The sequence below is a fragment of the Trematomus bernacchii genome, unplaced genomic scaffold (genome assembly GCF_902827165.1).
Source record: "Trematomus bernacchii unplaced genomic scaffold, fTreBer1.1, whole genome shotgun sequence".
Classification (NCBI taxonomy): Eukaryota; Metazoa; Chordata; class Actinopteri; order Perciformes; family Nototheniidae; genus Trematomus; species Trematomus bernacchii.
This window is the reverse complement of record NW_022987950.1, coordinates 3817900-3838837: the sequence shown is the minus strand read 5'-3', so window position 1 is coordinate 3838837 and position 20938 is coordinate 3817900. Positions and strand designations below refer to the sequence as shown.

Below are 20938 nucleotides of genomic sequence, written 5' to 3'. Positions count from 1 at the left end.
ATTCTAATCCATCATTGGCCTGACATGGGGATGCTGTCTCCCCCCTTTCTCTCTCCGTCTGTGTCTCTCTCCATGCCACTGCACATACACGGCATCCAAACGGGAGATAAAGCCGGAGCAGGGGGAAAACAAACAGCACAGAGAGCTTTATCCACAGAGATAAAACTGCGGAGTAAAGCATAGAGACGGATAGATAGAGGAGAAGTTGAGGAGAGGGGGAGAAGGGGGAGTGAGGAGGAGAAGAACATCTCAGAGAAGTGAGGGGGAAAATCAGAAAAGGAGAGGTTGTTGGGATGGGAGACATTGGGATGAGTGTGTGTGTGTGTGTATGTGTGTGTGTGTATGTGTATGTGTGTGTGTGTGTGTGTGTGTGTGTGTGTGTGTGGCAGTGTGTGGCGGCTGAAGCCTGAACCTCCCTGCTCCATTTCACACTCTGTAGGTCCTGATGCGTCTACACACACACACACACACACACACACACACACACACACACACACACACACACACACACATTGCGCACAAAATGTAAACAGAGGACAGTCATCGGGCGGGTGGGATTTGGGGGGGGGGGGGGTGGGGGCTTGAGGAAGCGCTCATACTACTCAAAGTGGAATACCAATACGGTAGGGAATAGAAGTTTGCTTTACGGTATTAAAATGTATACATCAAAAAGTGTATATTGAGAGACAAAACTACACATTATTTCAAACAGACGTCAGACACGTTCCTGAACATTTGAGTGGATATGTGAAATTTACCCTAACCCTAAATGCGAGGAAATACAAAACCCCAAAAATGTGATTTTAACTTTTAATTACTCTTGAAATGTCAGATATTTGGCTTACAATGATGCTACTACCCCATTATTTACGTATATATTTATTTGTGTGGTAATTTGAAGTTTCAGATTAGAAATTAGAAATGATATTTTAGCATTATATTTCAAGGAACTGTTTCAAATCTTGACAATTTTTGCTGTTGTTCAGACTGACGTGACAGTATATTCATTTGATGTTTGTGCAGAAATTAACAAGTTTAGTCTGGTTTAGTAGAAAGAGTGAAAGCAGCTTCTGGTTTAAAGCTCACAATTGTGATTACTAAGAAACTGACTGGTATGACATCTGGCATTAATGGAACATGAATAAAAACACAAAAAGACATTTGATTTGGAGCTCTCTGTTGACCAACATCCGGACGGCACGCAGCATCTGGAACATAATGGCTCACATCTGTGATCCAGTCCAGTTTTTCTTCCCTGTTCATTAAGCAGTGATTGTCCAGGATCACAAGAACAAAACTGATTTTAAACAGGTTAAAACAATCAGCTTTAGGTTCGTAAAAAGTTGTGTTTTTATAGTTTTGGTCAGCTATTGTCTGCAGCTTCCTCTTCGTACTAAACTGAAATAAACACTGGAGAGTGTATATCTGTGCCAGATTATCAACCCCTCTGAAACAGCATTAAAAGCACTAAAATGCTAGTGGAAAGACGTGAAACTGTAACTGTTGCTAACAGTGGGCTCTATAAAAGGTATATAATATATCATAGCAAAAGCTGAGAAGACTGATTCATAATGTCTGTTTCACTGAGATGTTTATCCAACATTAGCTAACGGTGGCTAACATGCTAACTTCCTGGCCTAGATCTACTCTCTTATATAAAATAGAGTTGGTCAAACACTCTTAAAGCCATTGTGTTTAAACCCTGGTGTTCAGTATGCTGTGTGAAATAAGGGAACTCAACTCAATGTCATGTCATTTTGCAGTTTTTTTTCATTGTTTTGAATAATTACACTTAATTTCCAGACCCATTACACATTATTAGTATTATCTCTTTCTTGTAAACTCTCATATATATTTGGATCCTCCTCTTGGACCCCAGGATGCCCTCATGGACTCTCAGAGACCCTCACATGAGATGATGTTTCACATGTGTTCTCTGCAAAGTGTTTTTTGTTTTTTCGCTCGAGTTTGTGTTTTTCCATCCGACACAGATGCACAAGCTTGTCTCCCCATCATGCGTTACCATGGTAACCCCGGTCTCACCTGGCTTCCTGCGCCCTGGGTGATCCTGTAAGGTAAATGGAGCTGAATAATCTGCGGAGGTCTGATTCTTTTCAATTCCGACAACACCTGGCGAGGGCGCGGCAGCCATTTTGATGTTTTTTCCTCCCAGCTTGACTGATTGACTGGGCCCCCCCCCCCCCCGCGTCCTTCCTCCACCCCCACCTCTTATCCCGGCAGGTGCCTGGCTGAATGGGACATCATCGCCATGGAGATTGAGGCGATGACACACGACTGCACACACAGACTGGGAGATGAGACTTTCACACTGGAAAAACTGAAACTTTAATCAAATGCATTATGTCAACAAATGACACATAATTGTATTAGGATTGTTGAAAGCAATACTATTAGGATTAACCTATTGTTTTTTATTGGAACGTAATATTATTGACTTCAACTTACCTAATACAGATATGTGTAATTTGTTGACATAAAACATTTAATTAAAGTGAATGTTTGAGTTTTTTCAGTGCAGGAGCGAGCAGACTGGATGTAAGTTGTGTCTGGAGGAGGACAGACGAGGATTGAGCTGCCACTCCCAGCATCCTCTGCTCTTTCTCTCCTGTCAAATGTAAACCTTTCATCTGGGTTACACGAACTAAAGCATGGGACAAGCGACCGCAGGTGGAGATAAATGTACTCCATTTAAAGAACACTGACCAAGGCTGAGCAACCCCCCCCCCCCCCCCACACACACAGACACACACTAAAAGCATGTCCGTGTTCAGTGCCAGAGTGAGGCTTTCTCACTAACCCATCCATTGTAGTGTGTGATCCATCCTGACGCTCCTTTGGTCCTGTGCTTTCTGCCTGTTGGACTGTTGGTGACACACACACACACACACACACACACACACACACACACACACACACACACACACACACACACAGACAGACAGACAGACACACACACACACACACACACACACACACACACACACACACACACACACACACACACACACACACACACACACACACACACAGTGAAGTTAACAGTTGATAGAGATTGTTGGTTGTGTTGGTGAAGAGCTCTGTATCTCTGGGGGGCATTTACGATGCCCCGATTATATTTCTATAGCCGATCATTCGTTGACATTTTGCCCCGCTGAATGTGTCCTTGAGGGTATCTGACACACGCCATGCTCTGCTGTGTTCACATGTGAATAATCAAATAAATGTACAAGCTGACATTTCCTTACCTTGACGTCCAGTGTGTCTGTTCTTTCATTATGACTTCTCATAGATATGCAGAATTCATACTCCATCAGCTTGGATCGGGCAGTAACTGTGAGGTTTAAATTGTCCCCTTTAGATAGCAGCTAATCAAAAGTTAAGAAGTATTCACTCGCTAAAGAACTACTGTTATGCATTAATATTTGTAATAAATAATCAGTGATAAATGTATGTCAATGTCTAAATGAAAAGAAATAATGAAGTTTATCTTTATTGAGTGCAAATATAAAAGAAGTGATCATATATACAGTGGCGTTTTCTTCTGGAGGCCAAGGGAAGCCAGGCTTCCCCTGTTTTTTCGGATTGTAGTTATAATTTTAATAAATAAATAAAAACTCTTCGTTTAGTTTCGGTCATTCTTCTTTGCTGTGTGTTGCTGCCGGCCCATCTCTCCCCCATTCTCATTGAGTATTTTACAAAGAGTGAAACAGCGCCCCTCTAGATGTAATGGTAAAACAGTAGATTGCACTCACTGTTGCGAGAGGAGGCCAGCCGAAATTGGCTTCCCTTGGTGAAAAAAAATGGAGGGATTGACCAATCAGACGAGGCTCACGTGATGCCCTTGCCAACCTGTGATTGGTCAGAGCCATGCCAAGGGAAGTCAGAGGCGGCTGACTTCCCTTGCCTCACAATCCAATCAAATCGCATCAACTTAGTGGTGCAGTGACGCGTCCTAAAACCCGGAAGTAAGCTGCGCTCGGGTTCCCTTCCCTCCACCACTCTCACCGCTGTTAGAAAGTAGCAAGCAACTGAAGCAAGTGCAATTATGGAGGGTGGAGATTTGGAGTATTTAATCAAAAATAATTGTACTAAACTTCCGCTACAGCAGCAACTCAAAATTAAATCTGATGACAGGCCGATGCCCAAACTGGAGCTGTGTACAGCGAGGAAAAAAGGAGCGAATCGGACGTAAAACGTTAAAGGTCTCCTGATTTAGTTTGTGAATGAATGCTTATTAGAGTTTCGGCTGGAGAGTGCGTGCGGACCTGTCGGTTAGATAACAGGCGTGTGTAAGTCCTGCATCTGTTTGATGATATGTGTGTAAAATGATACCGGGCGCTGTAATCACTCATCTGGTTACGTTATTACATCAGATCTTCTGGAGGTATACACTGGATGTGTTTTTGTATGTGCCTTCCTATCAGCGACGTGCAGTCAGGGGAGGCAGAGCCTCACCTGTCATACTCCAATGTAACGGAAAAACAACAAAAGAAAAACTAAATAGTAATAATAAAATGTCTCCACTGATCTGTGTTGTAAGTGTGATTTATGTATGATTCCAATCGCTTTTTATAGTCAAAATCAGCAAATTTGCCGAGCTCCGCTACGGGAGCGATGAGAAGTGAGGCAGGGACGTGCTCTGCCTCTCGTAAGCCCACAGTAACTTGCTGGAGCGCGGGCACTAATTTAGCGCGGGCACTTATTTTGTGAGCGCGCTCAAGCCAGTTACTGTGGGGTGAGGTGAGGCACAGATGAGCTCTGCCTCACCTCAGAATGCGTCACCCCACAGAAACTGGCTGGAAAGCGGGCCCTAAGCGCATGCCTGTTACCATCTCACTGTAGGTCACCAATGTAATGTTTGTAGATCCCTTTATTACATTTATCCTCGCCATCCATAGTCTCTAAATAACTTATTTCACGTATATATGATAGTTAGGCCCGCTGGTCTCATCATACCACAGCAAAAAAGCACCAGGGGAGGCAGCCATAACCTCTGCCGCACTGAAGGGGGCGCACGTGAGCCCACAGGTTCTTGTTGTTACTGTTATTCTACACAGAGACGGTAGACGCAAACAACAAACTAGACTTTTGAAACTACAGGAAGATAAGGAGGACTTTTACAAAAAAGTAATAGAGATTGTTGTCCAGAAGGATAGCATGGACTTCATCTTCAAGTCAAGGTAAGACCACATTTGTAATGAAAATGGGATCTTACTAAGAAAGAACAATCCAATATTTAGATTTTGGGTATCCTTTTGTTGAACGGTCTGTTTAAAATGAATCGAAGCATCAGACTAAAAAAGCTTTTGAAAATAACCGAATATTTCGATTACGGTCAAAATATAATATTTGTAAATCTGACTCTGAAAGAGTCAGTGCCTCACCAGCCATGAACCTCACCGCACGTCACTGCTTCCTATGGAATTATTGTGGTTTAACACAACCAGACAAGTGACAGGCTTAACAGGCAACACCATCAGTTCTATGATCAAACACGAGAAGTTTCTAGACTAACCTGAGCCAACAATTGCAGTGTGTGTGTGTGTGTGTGTGTGTGTGTGTGTGTGTGTGTGTGTGTGTGTGTGTGTGTGTGTGTGTGTGTGTGTGTGTGTGTGTGTGTGTGTGTGTGTATGTGTGTGTGTGTGTGAGGAACCTGACAGATCATGAAGTGCAAACATTATAATATGGCGACTATAGGTGTTTTAACTGTTCAAACGATTAGCTCCTATAACTGTTGAAGGCAGTGGAGGCTCACCAGGTAGAGCGTGTCACACCAATGCTGAGCTCACAGAGCTCTCCTCTGGCGTTCTGGTGTCTCTCACTGTCAGAATAAATCAGAAGAAAACTCATTTGGGGCGGTAACATGTGAAAACAAAGACTATTCCTACACTCTTTATCTGATGAGTAAAACACCCTGAAATTAAAGATGACAGTCCGCACATTATCTTTACTGTTTCCTGTCAAATCCAATGTATTTTAAGTATAGAGCTAACACAACAAAAAACTGGACTTTTCCAAGTCTTCTTTATTACATTTACATTTTGGCATAAAATACTACCTCCAGTTTGGTAAGTAGCTTTATACTAATACCTTTATATCCACGTGGATCCTTTTTATTCTGTGTATATGCTATTCCTAAAACATTGAATAGCTTCTGCTCTAATCCAGACAATAGACCAGTCCAACCAAGCAGGTTATAGCCATGACCGACTGACTGAGGCCAGCTGAATGTTTTTGACAGCCGCATATGTTGCACGTATGGATGATCTCAAGGTGTATCTCCAAACTGTGGTGATTTTAATGCCTTCAGGTGACATATAGAACAAGACACCTTCTTTACTTTTGTTTACTGAAAAGCCAAAACTTGGAGAAAATAAAGAATTTCATGAGCATAAGTGATATATTCCACCCGCGGGATAATGAGATTGACAGCTCGCTAACTGTTGCTTTGAACACGGCGCACGCTGCATACAGATGGACGACGACGAGTAAACATTCCCATGCATCTGAACGCGTCTGCATTGATCTAGTCTCCAAACGACATGATATTCAGAGGAGCTGGGGAAGGCATTTGCTCGAACATATGGCCATAGTAATAAGCATGCACATACATAATGATGCACACGTACTACATGCAGGGATAGCTATAATTTGAATTGACTTTACAGGCAGATTGATTTTCCTTCAGGCAGTAGTTTTAAGTATAGGACAGATTGCAGCCCACACAAATGACCTGATACAGCAAGATCTGAGCACCACTAACATTCCTCCATCCCGCATCAGCTCACTGAAACGTCTGCTCCTGGGAAACTAAAACACTCGGGTTCATCCTGCAGGTTCAGAACAATACTGTGTTTGTCCTGTAACCAGCATGCTAAAACTGGCCTGATGTAGTAAATGAATCAAGTTGAATACAAATATGTTAAAATTGGATATGTGTTAACTCCTGACGGCTCTCCATCCCGTCATCCTGCCTGCCACGGGAATTGCTCCTGTCACACTGAGACGAGAATGAGTCCAAGGGTGTTTTTAATAGAGCCTGTCAGTGTGCGACTGATGAAAACACACTGATATCTAAAAACTCATTTGATGCTGGCACAAAGGAAAACACACACACACACGCACGCACGCACGCACGCATGCACGCACGCACACACACACACACACTATGGTTGTTTTTGCTATACTTGCAAGGACAGTCCATTGATCACACCCAGTTCCTTATCCATTAACTCCCTTCAGTCTTTAAAGACTTCCCCTTAATATGTTGAATATGAACGAAACACACCTTACTCAGCAGTATACACTCTTAGTGTTCGTAGCTACAGTCTTATTTAACCACTCTGGACTTCTCCTGCTATGTTGGAACAAATTATTCAGTAATTGTGTAATGTTGCTGTACTTTCTTTTTTTGCTATATTATTTCTTTAATACTGAATCTCAAATAAAAATATATTTAAAACAATAAACTGTATAGAACTTGAATTGTTTTAAATGTTAAATACTGTATGCGGGGCTTTATAGAGTGGTGTGAACTGAATCCTTGAACCCGGAAAATAGTGGCTGCACGTATCGAATCAATACTTTTTTTGAATGGGTTTTTAGTTAAAGGCGTAAAAAAAAGGTCTGTGATTTTCACAAGCTTAAGAGATTCTCAAGTTTTGTTGTTCCTCATCTTATTTTCTTATCATTCAGAAATCCAATGGAAACATCCCATTGCTTATTGTCCCTTAACTTCCGGGTCGGCCTACAACAATCGTCCGGCAGTGGCTCAGTAAGTAGGGGCTTGGTCTGTGAGCTGTAGGGTTGCCGGTTCAAGTCCCCGAACAGACCTAAATATGGAGTGTGGACTGCTACTTGGAGAGGTTCCAGTTCACCTCCTGGGCCCTACTGTGGTGCCCTTGAGCAAGGCACCGGACAAATAATTTCCTATATAGACAGACATTTGATGGTCTTCCTTCTTAGTTGATACAGACACAGCACAATATCATAGGAAATGTGGGGAAATAAATGTATCTGTTTTGGGTCCAGATTGTTTTTCTCAAAAGTGTAAGCTCTGATAGGGTTCTGTTTTTACAGTGAAGGAAATGGGCTGATGTGATTGGTCATTACCACACAAGCTGTTAATGTATTCTGACTAATCCCACACTGTTTGCAAGTCTGCTACAGATCTGCTGTTCTCCTCAGGCCACAGAAATTACCACAAATCACTCGCCACACCCAATGCTCTGGTGCCGCGCGCCATTGGTTCACAGCGATAAAGCCTCAGGTGTTTGGAGAGCATAATAAAAGCTTCATAAAGACGGTTTTGGTTGAGTCACTATTGTGTTGTAGCAATTTGTGATGAATAGTACAAAAGTGAGCATTTATTTCTATGTCACAGGTTAACTAACTTTAAAGTATAAAATGTCAGACATCAGGCTAATAAATTAACATTGAATGGAAACCTGAAAAATCCTCACAAAGACAGAAGTAAAAGAACACACACACACACACACACCACACAGAGCTCCCGGTGAGGTCCATTCTAAGGCCTATTAAATAATCAGTCAGGTTTCTACCCCGCTGGCAAAAATCAGAGCCAATCGGCAGCTCCTCAGCGAACTACTGTGTGTGTGTGTGTGTGCGTGTGTGTTTGTGTGTTTGTGTGTGTCTGTGTGTGCTGCGTCTCCTCCAGAGCTGCCATTCAGTCTCCGAGGAGCTTCTCCAGAATTAGTGCTGTGTATTTTCAGCCTGCATGGCTCATCTCTCACCAATGACCCTGTTTGAATTCAGCCTCAGCTTCTCTTTACCTCCAAATCCACCTCCATCACTTGGATCTCATTCCCCCAAACCTCATACACACACATTCTCACTTTACAACTATATTCTGTTTTGCCTAATTGTTATACAAAGTTTGACGGAGCATTTCTTTTGAAGGTTGATATTGATATTTTTATATATAAAGCCATGTTAGGGAAACTTCCATCCTACATCTGCTCCCTGATCTCACGGCGAATTGTAAGTGGCTACTGCCTGAGATCGCATGCTGTGGTTTTATTAAATGTGCCAACTGCTAGGACTGTCTTAGGGAAGATAGCATTTAGATGCGCAGCTCCACTGTCCTGGAATAGTCTGCAATTAAAATGGAAACTGAGCAATCTGGTGCCACTATATGTTTTTAAAGCTCGGTTGGATGCTACACAATCAGAAGCTGTTGGTACCTGTGCATGTGGATAGTATGTAATTTGTAATCCCTGTAATGCTACTGTATGATGTCCTTTTTGTTGTTCTGTTTATGTTTTTAATGTTTCATGTGGAACCTACTTGAGCAGGTCTCCCTTGAAAAAGAGGTCAATGATCTCAATGGGATACAACCTGGATAAATAAAGGTTTGAAATGAAATGAAATGAATATTTATAACAAAGAACAGCTCGTAGTCTTTTAAGAAAAATAAGACAAAGCAGGGCGATGGAAATTCAAATCTTCTTTCAAGCTCAACATTAAAGTTTTCAGTATTTCAACTATCTGTACAGTGCAATAGCTGCATGGCAACAGCCAGATAGCAAAGCTGAGGGAAAGACTTTGGTCATGACAAATGAACTTTGGTTAAGGAATACTTAGAATTAGCAACAATAAAGACGAAAGCTTTTTTTTAAACCTATTATCTATAGGTTTGTGTGCATGTAAATGGTCTGCAAAGGCTACAATTCCTGTGTCCCCCGTCCCCTCCATGCCTCCATTGGACTCATTTGTTTACTTCAGTAACATAGTGACATCACTATGTAACACTCACGCTTCTATTGGCTAGTGCTAACCAATCAGAGCAGACTGGGCTCTGGTTTCAGACAGAGGGTGAAAAGAGGTGCTGCAGCACAGGCAGTATGAGAAACATAAAGAACATTAAAGAATGGATATGCCATGGAAATGCATAATAGGGCCTCTTTAATATAAAGGCTGATGGTATGGCACTTGTGAGGTGTAGAATCGTCCAATATCAAATTAATTCATAATAATTGATAGTTGTAACTTGATTGATTGATAACTAGATTTTTCAACAATCAAAATCTGTTCCCCCTCCAAATAGTGTTTACCGCCTGGTGAACAATGTTTCCCATTGGACACCTTCTCACGTCGGCACATCAGGGCTAACCACAGCTTGAAGTATGTATCTCAACTGTTGGGGTCTGAGAGTTTAAAGAATTGCCCTGCCATTCCAACATTCAAAGAATACGCAGGGAGGGGGTTTCAGGAGGTAGAGTATGGTTGTGTCTATAGTGAAGTGTGTCTTCTATGCAACTGTGATGATGAGGCTGACCCCACAGGTGGTTTGCATAGTGGCATCTTGACTTACCTCACATATCCAGAAAGAGCTCAAAGTAGAATGTATGCAGCATGTCGTGAAGAACAGGTTGAGGGTGTTCCTGTCTCCGATCAAGAAGCCTCATGGATGTCTTTATGTAGACCTACACTTTTCTAGCATGGATGGGTGGCTGAGGCTCAGAAGGTAGATGGTTGCTCTCCAACGAAGGGTGGTGGTTTGATCCAAAGTCTGCAAGATGCTTAACCCCAAATTGCTCCCAATGTCAAGGCCAACAAAGTGTGTGTGTGTGTGTGTGTGTGTGTGTGTGTGTGTGTGTGTGTGTGTGTGTGTGTGTGTGTGTGTGTGCGTGTGCGTGTGCGTGTGTGTGTGTGTGTGTGTGTGTGTGTGTGTGTGTGTGTTAGTCTCCCTGAGCAGGTGCACCTTGTATGGCAGCCTCTGCCTCTGTGTGAATGTGTGTGAATGAGTGATGATGACTTGGATATATAAAAGTGTTTTGAGGGGTTGTAAAGACTGGAAAAGTGCTTCATAAATGCAGTCCATTTTCCATACCAAAAGGAGCAAGTACTGTATTAACATTTGAAACAGAATAAGCCCAACTGAATCACTTAAAGGTAGGGTAGGTAATTCACTTCAGAAACACCTTTTGTTATATTCCATGGAATGCTCTTAACATCCCGATAGCAATAATTCAATTAAATGCTTTGACAATAAATATATACAAATATGTCATCTGTGGAAGCCGTGGCGCTGTAAAAAGCACGACCAATTATCTGCCTCGGCCCGCGGCAGATAACTGGATGGCCTACCTGCCTGTCAGCCTTCCATCTCGTGCACAAACTTATCTCGTGCCGTCATTGGTCATGTGCGCGTCCGTGTGTGTTGGAGGAGGGGCTCTGTAAGGAAGTCTGAAGGAAGGGGCAGATTTTTTTCGGTTGTGTACTTTCAAATTCTAGCGCACACCAACTTATAATAAAAGCAATCAACCAAGAGTATACAATCTCAGCCCAGCAAGAATCCAAGTATGATGGTGTCCAGTTAAGTTCATTCATCTTGTTCAAGTCTTTGTCCTATGCCTTGTCTGGGACTCCCTGTTTCATTTTGTAGTAACCTCTCCCTCTTGTTTCAGATCACTTAACTTTGTGTATTTCCCACCACTGCGAATGTCTACCCCACCCTGACTGTCTTCACCTGTGCCCCCTCCCCTTGTGTATAGTCTGCGTCTCCCTTGTTCTGTGCCAGTTCGTCTGGTCTCTTGATGCCATGTCTGCATCCATCCCTCGTGACTAAGGACTCTTTGATTGACTCCTTGGTGTTCATTTTTTTTTGTTTATCATTTTTTGATCCTGAAGGTATCCGTTTCTGATGCTCCAAGTGAGGGTTTTGTGTTTTTCTTGTCTTTTTAATCGATCTTCTGATTGAAAGCCTTGGCAAATTTGTATCTGTCTGTTCATTTGTACCTGGTGAGGTGCATTTGTGTCCTGAGCGTTGCGTCATCCGTAAGGGTTAGGGTTAACCTTCAAATATGCAAACATTTTTGAGTGCAACATACTTGTTATTGGTCTGCACTGTTTGAGAATGTCATTGTCATAACTACACTGTAGATACACTGTAAAAAAAAAAATTGTAAAAAAACGGAAATTTTCTGGCGACGGGGGCGCCAGAAAATGTCCGTTAAAAAAAGGAAAAAAACTGTAAAATAAAATACGGAGATAACATGTAAAAAAAAAGTTACTTACCTTACCACAAGTAGCCTCTATTACTGTAATTTTACATGAAATCTTTTTATTTTAACATATATTATTTGTTAGAATAGAGTCATAAACCTCTAGAAAACGGAATAATTATCTTTAAAAAATGATAAAAAAAAGCTAAAATACATAAAATTACTTTTATTATTACAAAAAAGTACCGTGTATCTAAGACCATTTACCATTAAAACACAAAGAAAAGAATGTCATTTTACTTTGCAAAAGCCTTAGTTTACATTAACTATCACATTTTTTGCCAAATTGTTTTTGTAATTTTACAGGAAATCTTTTTCTTTTAACATATATTAATTGTTAGAATATAGTTATACACCTCTAGAAAAACTGAATAAATATTTTTTAAATGATCAAAAAAAGCTGAAAGAAAGAAGATTACTGTTGTCATTTGAAAAAATACCGTAAATTCAAGATTCAAGGCTTTATTGTCATTTGTACATTAGCTTCAGTGTAGACATGGCAATGAACAACTGAAGTCACAGGCTCCTCCAACAGTGCAACATATATATAGAACATAGAACAAATAAAATAGAATAGAAATAGTGCAAGAAGAGTCTATATGCAAGTAAACGGAATATGATTGCACTGCCGTACCAGGCCGTGATGCAGCCAGTCAGGATACTCTCTATGGTGCACCTGTAGAAGATGCAGAGTATCCTGGAGTCCATGTTGAACTTCCTCAGCCTGCAGAACAATTACATCATAATGTCCAGGGACTTTTCACACGGAGAGAAAACATACACATGTTGAGAGGAAACTGCATTTTTTTTAAAACCACCAATTCGAACAAATTCCAAACTTCATTGCATCACAACAGAAGGTGTTCATCTGTGGAATAACTGTAATGATGAGCTGAAATACTGTGCAACTTTATCTAAACTAAAACTCTTATTTAGAAACCAAATCCTGAATGGTTCTGAGCAGGACCTGTGAAGTGATGCTTGCTATTTCTTGTCGTTGTAAAAGTTATTTCTTTTTGGTTGTTTTGTACAAAAGAATGAATCCAATATCACAGATGCTGATGACGATGACCCAAACTTGTATTTCCATGAACAATGTACGCTGGGGGGGGGGGGGTAGGACCAGAAACGTTTTTAAGCTAAAATACGATAAATATTATTGTTGGTTTTGTTTCTAACATGTTCAATAAATTGACTAATACAATTTTGTTTTTAAAGAGCCGCTGTTTTGGTGATGGTGTTAGTGTGATGAGTCCATGTCAGGTCCTCAGTGATGAGTCCATGTCAGGTCCTTAGTGATGAGTCAGGTCTTCAGTGATGAGTCCATGTCAGGTCCTCAGTGATGTGGACCCCAAGGAACCTGAAGCTGCTGACTCTCTCCACCGTAGTCCCATTGATGGCGATGGGGGCGTGTCCCTCTCCCTGCTGCTTCCTGTAATCCACAATCAGCTCCTTTGTTTTGCTGACGTTGAGATGGAGGTTGTTATCCTGGCACCAAGATGTCAGGTTTTCGACCTCCTCTATGTACGCCGTCTCGTCGCCGTCGGTGATCAGGCCGATGACGGTCGTGTCGTCAGCAAACTTCATGAAATCTAAGACCATTTACATGTAAAACACAAAGTAAACATGTCATTTTACTTTGCAAAAGCCCAAGTTTACATTAACTGTCCGATGTTTTGTAGAAAAAAAATCACAAATATATACAATATATTATTGAAAATAATATACATCACAAAAATAAAAACAATAAATAAAATATATTTTAAGTAATAATAAAGCAGAATAGACCGGCAATGAAACATTTCAACATTTAACAATAGCCAACATTTTGTTCAAAAGATAACGATTATAAACACTAAAGAAATCTAACAGTTATGTGCGTGCGTGTGTACATGACTGTGTGTGTGTTTCAACTCTCTCCATTCAAAGTCAGCGACGTTTGTAATTAATGAATGCACCTTTATCTTTATCGAGTGCTGTTTTTGTTTGTATTCCTTCCTCTCCACTCTAGTCCCATTGTCCGGATTGATCTTGAATAGGCACCTGTTAAGACAGAAGTACACTTACATTTAGTGTTTAATTACACATTCTGTGGATGATACAGCCATTAATTGTCTTTACAGTTATACAGCTTGAAGTCAAAGGGCAATGCTACTCTTAAATGTACTTTTCATTAACTGCTATGATCATATCTGTGCATTTAAAGCATTGGTTTGAATAGATTTTGTTATATAACTGGACAGTATCGCAGCAGGTCTGTAAACAGGAGCAAGCGGTCACTTGAAGATTTGGGTAGCTACGAGTCCCATCTTGAGAGGTTTGTGTGTAACTGGGGCAGATGAGGTGCGTGTCAGTAGCAGAGTGAGCGGTGTAAAAGCATCGTAGTTAACCGAAAGAAGTTTTAATGTGTTTGTTCACTGCAATAATACCAGGTTTTCTTTTGTTGTCGACAAAGGGCCCTCTTTCCGTCATTTTCATTGAGCTGAAGTAAACATACCACCGATTGGCTAAGAGTGAGTTTGAGCTTTTAGGGAGGAGCCAAAGCACACCACTGCAAAGGAAAGGGGTACGCTGAATTTACAACCCAAGACAAAACGAGAGCATAATGCGAAACAGAATGCAGCACAATAATCTTTTTATCTCGATTATCTTGTATTGTCAGGAGCACTTATCGTGTGTCAGAAATGTGCACAATCCTCTACTCTGTGGTTTAAGATGGAATTACTTAATAATTACAATTCAAGTCTTACCTCTGCAAGAACTCCAGGGTAGCTCCCAGTTCTGAGCGATAACTGATGTTGAGGCAGTAATATGCTGCAAACATCAGCATCAGGGCGTCGACAACATTCAGGACACTGTCACTGACGGTGGTCTGGTCCTCTGCTATCACGTAGTGTCCAGCTGTCAGGGGAGAACTCCCTTAAGGTACACAACAGGAAAAAGTCACAAAACATTTATAAATCCAAAAAATATTTAGTGCAGATTGTTTTGTTTTTTTTACTGGTCACATGGCCAATTGTGTTTTAGGAATGATCAGCTCCTGCAGCTTTCTTTTCTTTCTTAAGTGTTTCCTAATGTTAACAGTGTAGAAAATGTCACATCATAAAGGGATAGTTTGGGTGTTTAAAGTGGGGTTTTATAAAGGTACTTATCCATAGTCAGTGTATTACCTAGAGTAGATGATGGCCGGCAGGGGCGGGCTGGGAAACGGTGGACCTCTGTCGCCTGTCAGCGCAACTTCAATGATGCCGTTTAAAAACAGCAAACCGACCCGGCCGTTCGGTGATTCTACAGATGGTCAGTCCGCCCCTGCCGGTACCGAAGCGTCCCGATGGCCAGTCCGCCACTGATGGCCGGTATGCCCCGAGCTTGGAGATGCAGACAGGAGCAACCACCTGGAAGCAAAGCAATGTACTGCTCTGGACAGGGTCAGCAGAAAAACATATTTTAGCCACCTCTTGATGATTTCCATATCCTTTCACTGTTTGCATAGCAATACCATATAGGACATTGAGAATTGATAACACTTGTAATATGGCAAGAAATCTTACTTGAGGATAACTGGCTGCTGTTTATTCTTGGTAGGTTGCAATTACTGGTACTGCAGCTACAGTAACAGCTGAGGGGAAAAAAGAGACACAAGTTTGCACATGCTTAAGCAAAAATAACTTAAATAACACAGCAGCAGCTTTAAGTACAGTAATACCACACTTCAAGTATAAGACCCGAGTACTTCTACTCTTATTCAAGTACAAGATCAGAGAACTTCTCCCACCTCTGATTATAGCCTTAACATAGGATTTAAAAGATATGGATAATGAGCATTGTGTGTAACATTATGCCCACAAAAAAATCGATTATAAAACAAAGGATTGAGCTAAAATTAGGAGTTAGTGACAATGTATGCTAGTTAGCTAGCTAAACTATTTATTAAATAATATTGCGAAAAAGTAACTCTGAAACATTCACTGCACATCAGCTTAGCCACTCGAGCACCATTACAAAATAAAAAATTTGGCATAGAAGAGCTCAATTTCAAAGCATGGTAGCTAGCTGCTACCTAGCTAGCTGCTACCTAGCTATGGTAACGTTAGCTAACATTACTTTGTTTTCGGTCGTTAAACAAAATGTATACCATAGCTAGGACTTTGACGTTTGCAATGTTTTGCAAATCGATTGCCCTGAAAATCCTTTGATGAACATCCAATCCTTGTATTATTTTAAGAATTGGTAACGCCACACCATAAAGATTCATTTAAAAGTCAAAAAATGGGGTGCAAACTATTTACATTGCAATTATAATTGTTTAATTCTTTGGATTTTATTTTCTTAATTTACAAAATGACAATGTAACTAGTTGATAAATAATAAAACAAACACTGAAGGCTTTCCAAAGACACAAGCAAAATATGTTATAAGACTTCTTTATTGTCAGTTTATTCTTTTAAATTGAGAATAGAGAACACTGATAACTAATGTTGGTGCACATTTATATAAGTTTGATTATGATCAGGAATATCCCATCTGTACTTTGCAGTCCTGTCCCAAGTACAAGTTAAGTAGGTATTAATCAACGTGTACATATCATTTTTAGTCATGCATAGTACTGCCTTCCTGTTTGCTTTATTTTTGAGAAACCTATTCTGCACCTACCTGGGTTTTAAGAGAGTCCAATACCCCATGAGACTGTTCAGTCTCATAAAACATGCTCAATTTACTTTTTGAAAACACAAGCTCACAATAAAGTCAGATGGGACATCTACAGAAGCAAAGTGTGATAGACAAAGATGCATTCCTATATTAAACAAACAGAAAATAAATCTTTGTTGTTCCACGAGGCAGTTGTAGCCATAGCAAATGGATTAACAAGTGAATTTATGTACTTAACCTTCAACTACCTGCTGCCTGAAATCCCTGTGACATCACTGTAGATTGTTGTAACCAACTAGCTGTGTGGGACATTATCACAATACATATTTAAGTTAATTGACTTGGATTGTAAATGTATTTCGCTGTAGCTACTAGCTTTGTCAACATGCTTTGGCGAAGGCCTATTCTTTCAATGTGATGCATTGAATAGTTGGATATTATTAGACGTCTAAAAGGACAACATTGTTCGTTTTACTGTAATTGCAATGCTAATACCAATTTAGCATAGTGGTAGCACTAACTGCTAAGACGGTTTTGATATTCAGAGTCTGGCTGTTAGTGCATGTTCAATGTTATGGGCTAAATTGTACATGCTAGTGTGATAAGGCCTAGGGGAAGATGCTAATGTTATTTAACTTCTAGATCCTTTCATTTTTCACTTAGAGTGAAACTCAATATGTTTTTTGCATACTGTGCGCCAATCACTCTGTGTTTTAAATATTGAGTCACACATTTTAGAACATTGATACATTTCTAAAAGCTACTTTCCTAACAAACATGGTGCAGTTGTAGCAATCGCTACGAGAATGCACTCTGTGTTAGCTGCACAAGGCACTTTGCGGTAGCTTCACGTCTCTAATGATCTGAAAAGCTAAATGATGTCAGAAATGTACACAGCTTTTTCTTGTGTTGAAACAGATCAGCAGGTCAATGTTACTTGGGTTGTGAACGCACAACAGTTGGTTGTTTGTTAGTAGAGTTGCTTTACTGTAATCGCAATGCTAATACCAATTTAGCATAGTGGTAGCACTAACTGCTAACAAGGTTTTGATATTCAGAGTAGGCTGGCTGTAAGTGCTTGCTAGCATGTTCAATGTTATGGGCTTATGCTAGTGTGATAAGGCCTAGGGGAAGATGCTAATGTTATTTAACTTCTAGATCCTTTCATTTTTCGCTTACAGTGAAACTCAATATGTTTTTTGCATACTGTCTGCCAATCACCGTTAGCTGCACAAGTGACTTTGCGGTAGCTTCGCGTCTCTGATCATCTGAAAAGCTAAATGATGTCAGAAATTGGCACAGCTTTTTCTTGTGTTGAAAGAGATCAGCAGGTCAATGTTACTTGGGCTGTGAACGCACCGAACACCAAAACTGCTCCCTGGCGCCGGCTATCTGGCAGCCTCTCTGCGATCCCCTCTCCTATCCGCATGTGGTTGTGTTTGTGCATGTATATGCTCTGTGTGTTTGTGCATGTACAGTATATCCTCCCTGTGTGTGTAATGTGTTTAAACACAACAGAGTGGGGGAAGACATTTCCCTCTGAGTGATGAATACATTATATCTTCTTCTTCTTCTTCTACTTAGAAATCATAAGTGAATGGTCACATTAGGTTTGCCTGCAGTGAATGCTGACAGCTATGAGCTAGTTTATAGATGTATCATGGCATAGCCAAATGTCTCCTATATAACCCACAGGCTGTTACTGGTGGGTTATAGTATCATTTTATATCTGAATTGTGCTCTGGTAGGAATTCGCACCCAACATGCTAACAGTCAAGTTTTTTTTTAACTCTATGGTTTTACACAGTTTTTATAACATGAAATTCACATATTTAACAATTAAATCTTCAAATTAATACAAATGTAGCAATAAAGTGAAAGTCAAAATGTGTTAAAATGTAGTTTTTTTTTACTATAATAGGATAGTCAATACCTGTGTTTTTTCAGTTTATCAATGTAAAGTAGTGGTTAAATTAAGCAAAATTACTAAATATTTCTTTCTTTACTTTTCTTTTCTTGCAATTATACATTTTTTAAATGAGTATTAACAGTATTTGTTATGTATTTGACAGTTATATATAGCCATAACAAAAGTATTTTTTAGTAAAATTACAGAAAATGCAGCTAATTTTGCCAACAGAAAATCATTTATTTTTACGGTTAGTTTTGTTAAATTCGCATTTAAAAACTGCTAAAAAACTGCTAAAAAACTGCTAAAAAACAGATAAATAATGTATTCCATTTCTACAGTTTTGTTTTGTTAAAATACATGACACATTTCAATAAACCGTTTATTCTTGTAAATTGAATATGATTTTCTGTAATTATGAAATACAATAAAAAACTGTAATTCTTTTTGGGGAAAAACTGTAAAAAAACATTTTTTTTTTACAGTGTATGTAAAAGCCTTGAATCCTTGAATTATTTGGGTTTTTTATTTTAATACTCATTGTGCAGTGGAAACAGGTAGGTTTCAAGTGTGCAATGGAAGATGTGCAATCCTGATATCAATGGGCAGCTTGGTCCACCATTTTTATCCAATCACAGCACGGTAGGCCAGTCCCAGTGTCTTAAAGAGGATTCTCCAAATCTACAGCCCAATACTGATGGTATCACCCGTGAATAAGTCAGGACTGACCTTCAGTAAAATGACCTCATCAGACTAACATTTGGAGCCATTGTTCTCCTTTTCTTTGTGTCCCTCTTATACTCCTCATCTGTCTAACGCCTTCTTCATTGCCGTCATCTCGCTAAACAGAAGTGATTCTCCAGAGCCCTAATGGACGAACGCAGAGAGAGGGATGATGGTGAGCGAGAGGAGGATGAGGAGTAGGCGGAGGAAACAAAGTAAAGCTTTTAATCTGTAAATGGAGAGGGGTAATGGTCATTTAAGCATTAAGATACCCCGTCCGTCCGTCCGTCTGCTCTGTTTGCGTCTCCTTAATGCTCTTTAAACATTTATGAAGGCTGATAACAAAGAAAGGCCGTAGCTACGCTGTAATCAAATCACTGTTGGTTATAGGGCTGTACTCGGAAGAGTGATGGAGGGAGGGGGGAGAGAAGGAGAAGAGGGGGAGGCTGGGAAATCACTGGAGTGACAGTGTGAGAAATGGAGGAAGAAAGGGGGGAAATAGAAAGAGGAATATATTAGCTCTTTAAATAGTTGCGTAAAATAACGCAATGTGTTGCTGTCAAATACAATAAAGCAGAGTTTACATTACACTTAAACACATGTCTGTCTCTGAAGGGTTCCCTCCCAAAGAGTGTGGACTGACATTTCACTTGCTGAGTCAATATCACCATACGGTGCATTTAAATGGACAAATTCAAAGTAGAGTAAATACATTTACATAGTGATTATAAAATGTACATTTTCAGAAAGCTATTTAGTCCCTTTCCCAACAGTAATTTACTGTAAATATTTCACAGTAATTTACTGTAGATATTTTACAGTAAATTAGAATAGAAGTACAACTACATACTGTGACTTTACAGTTGCCATGCCCATGGAAGTACTGTGATATAGCAGTACAGAGCTGTGGTATTATGGTACCTTGCTGTACATAAATTACAGTAATTACCTGCATTTTCACACTTTTACTGTAAAAGTAATGCAAGACAGTAGCCAGTAATTTACTGTAAATATAAAAATGTAAATAATACTATAATATATTGTAAATTTGACTAGTTAACTGGGATTTTACCATACACAATTGAATCTGCATCAAGTGCAAAGTACATTTCACATGAAACTTTCTACAGACTGTGAGTGTCTTACATTAGTCCTGGACATGTCTACAAAGACATCCACTCGAAGTCCAGGAGTTCTCTAAAGAATGTGCTGACATGGGGGTTTATAACGCCACGCTTCTTGGCTTTTGAGCCCGTCTCAGGGTTAATGCCAGGAAGCACCTGAAAACAATAAGCCAAGACAACAACTTTCAATTTTACATAGATTTATATGTTGCATCGTTTATTTTAAGACACATGCAGCGGTGCCCCTTTCGATTTAAGTAAACCTGCACCTCTTTTCTAACAACGTGTACCTCTCTTCTTTGGACGGGGGCAGCCATTGGTTTTGCATACGTCGCAAATTGGTCGCAACACAGCAATGTGAAACCTGGAATCAGAGAAAAAACACATTAACATATACACATATCAAATGTTAGAAGAAAAAATATCAGGGACAATAATGTCGCAATGTGTTTTTTGCCGGTCAACATGTCCGTTAAAGTTGAAAT

At 40.1% G+C, this 20938-nt stretch overlaps 1 long non-coding RNA gene across 1 annotated transcript; it reads right to left on the bottom strand.

The window, feature by feature from the left end:
• Positions 1 to 13600: 13600 nt before the first annotated feature.
• Positions 13601 to 14902, bottom strand: LOC117470858. Its single transcript, XR_004554741.1, has 3 exons — positions 14798 to 14902; positions 14006 to 14090; positions 13601 to 13639 (listed from the first exon to the last, which is right to left on the bottom strand). It is a non-coding gene; the product is annotated as an uncharacterized LOC117470858 (long non-coding RNA).
• Positions 14903 to 20938: the final 6036 nt, after the last annotated feature.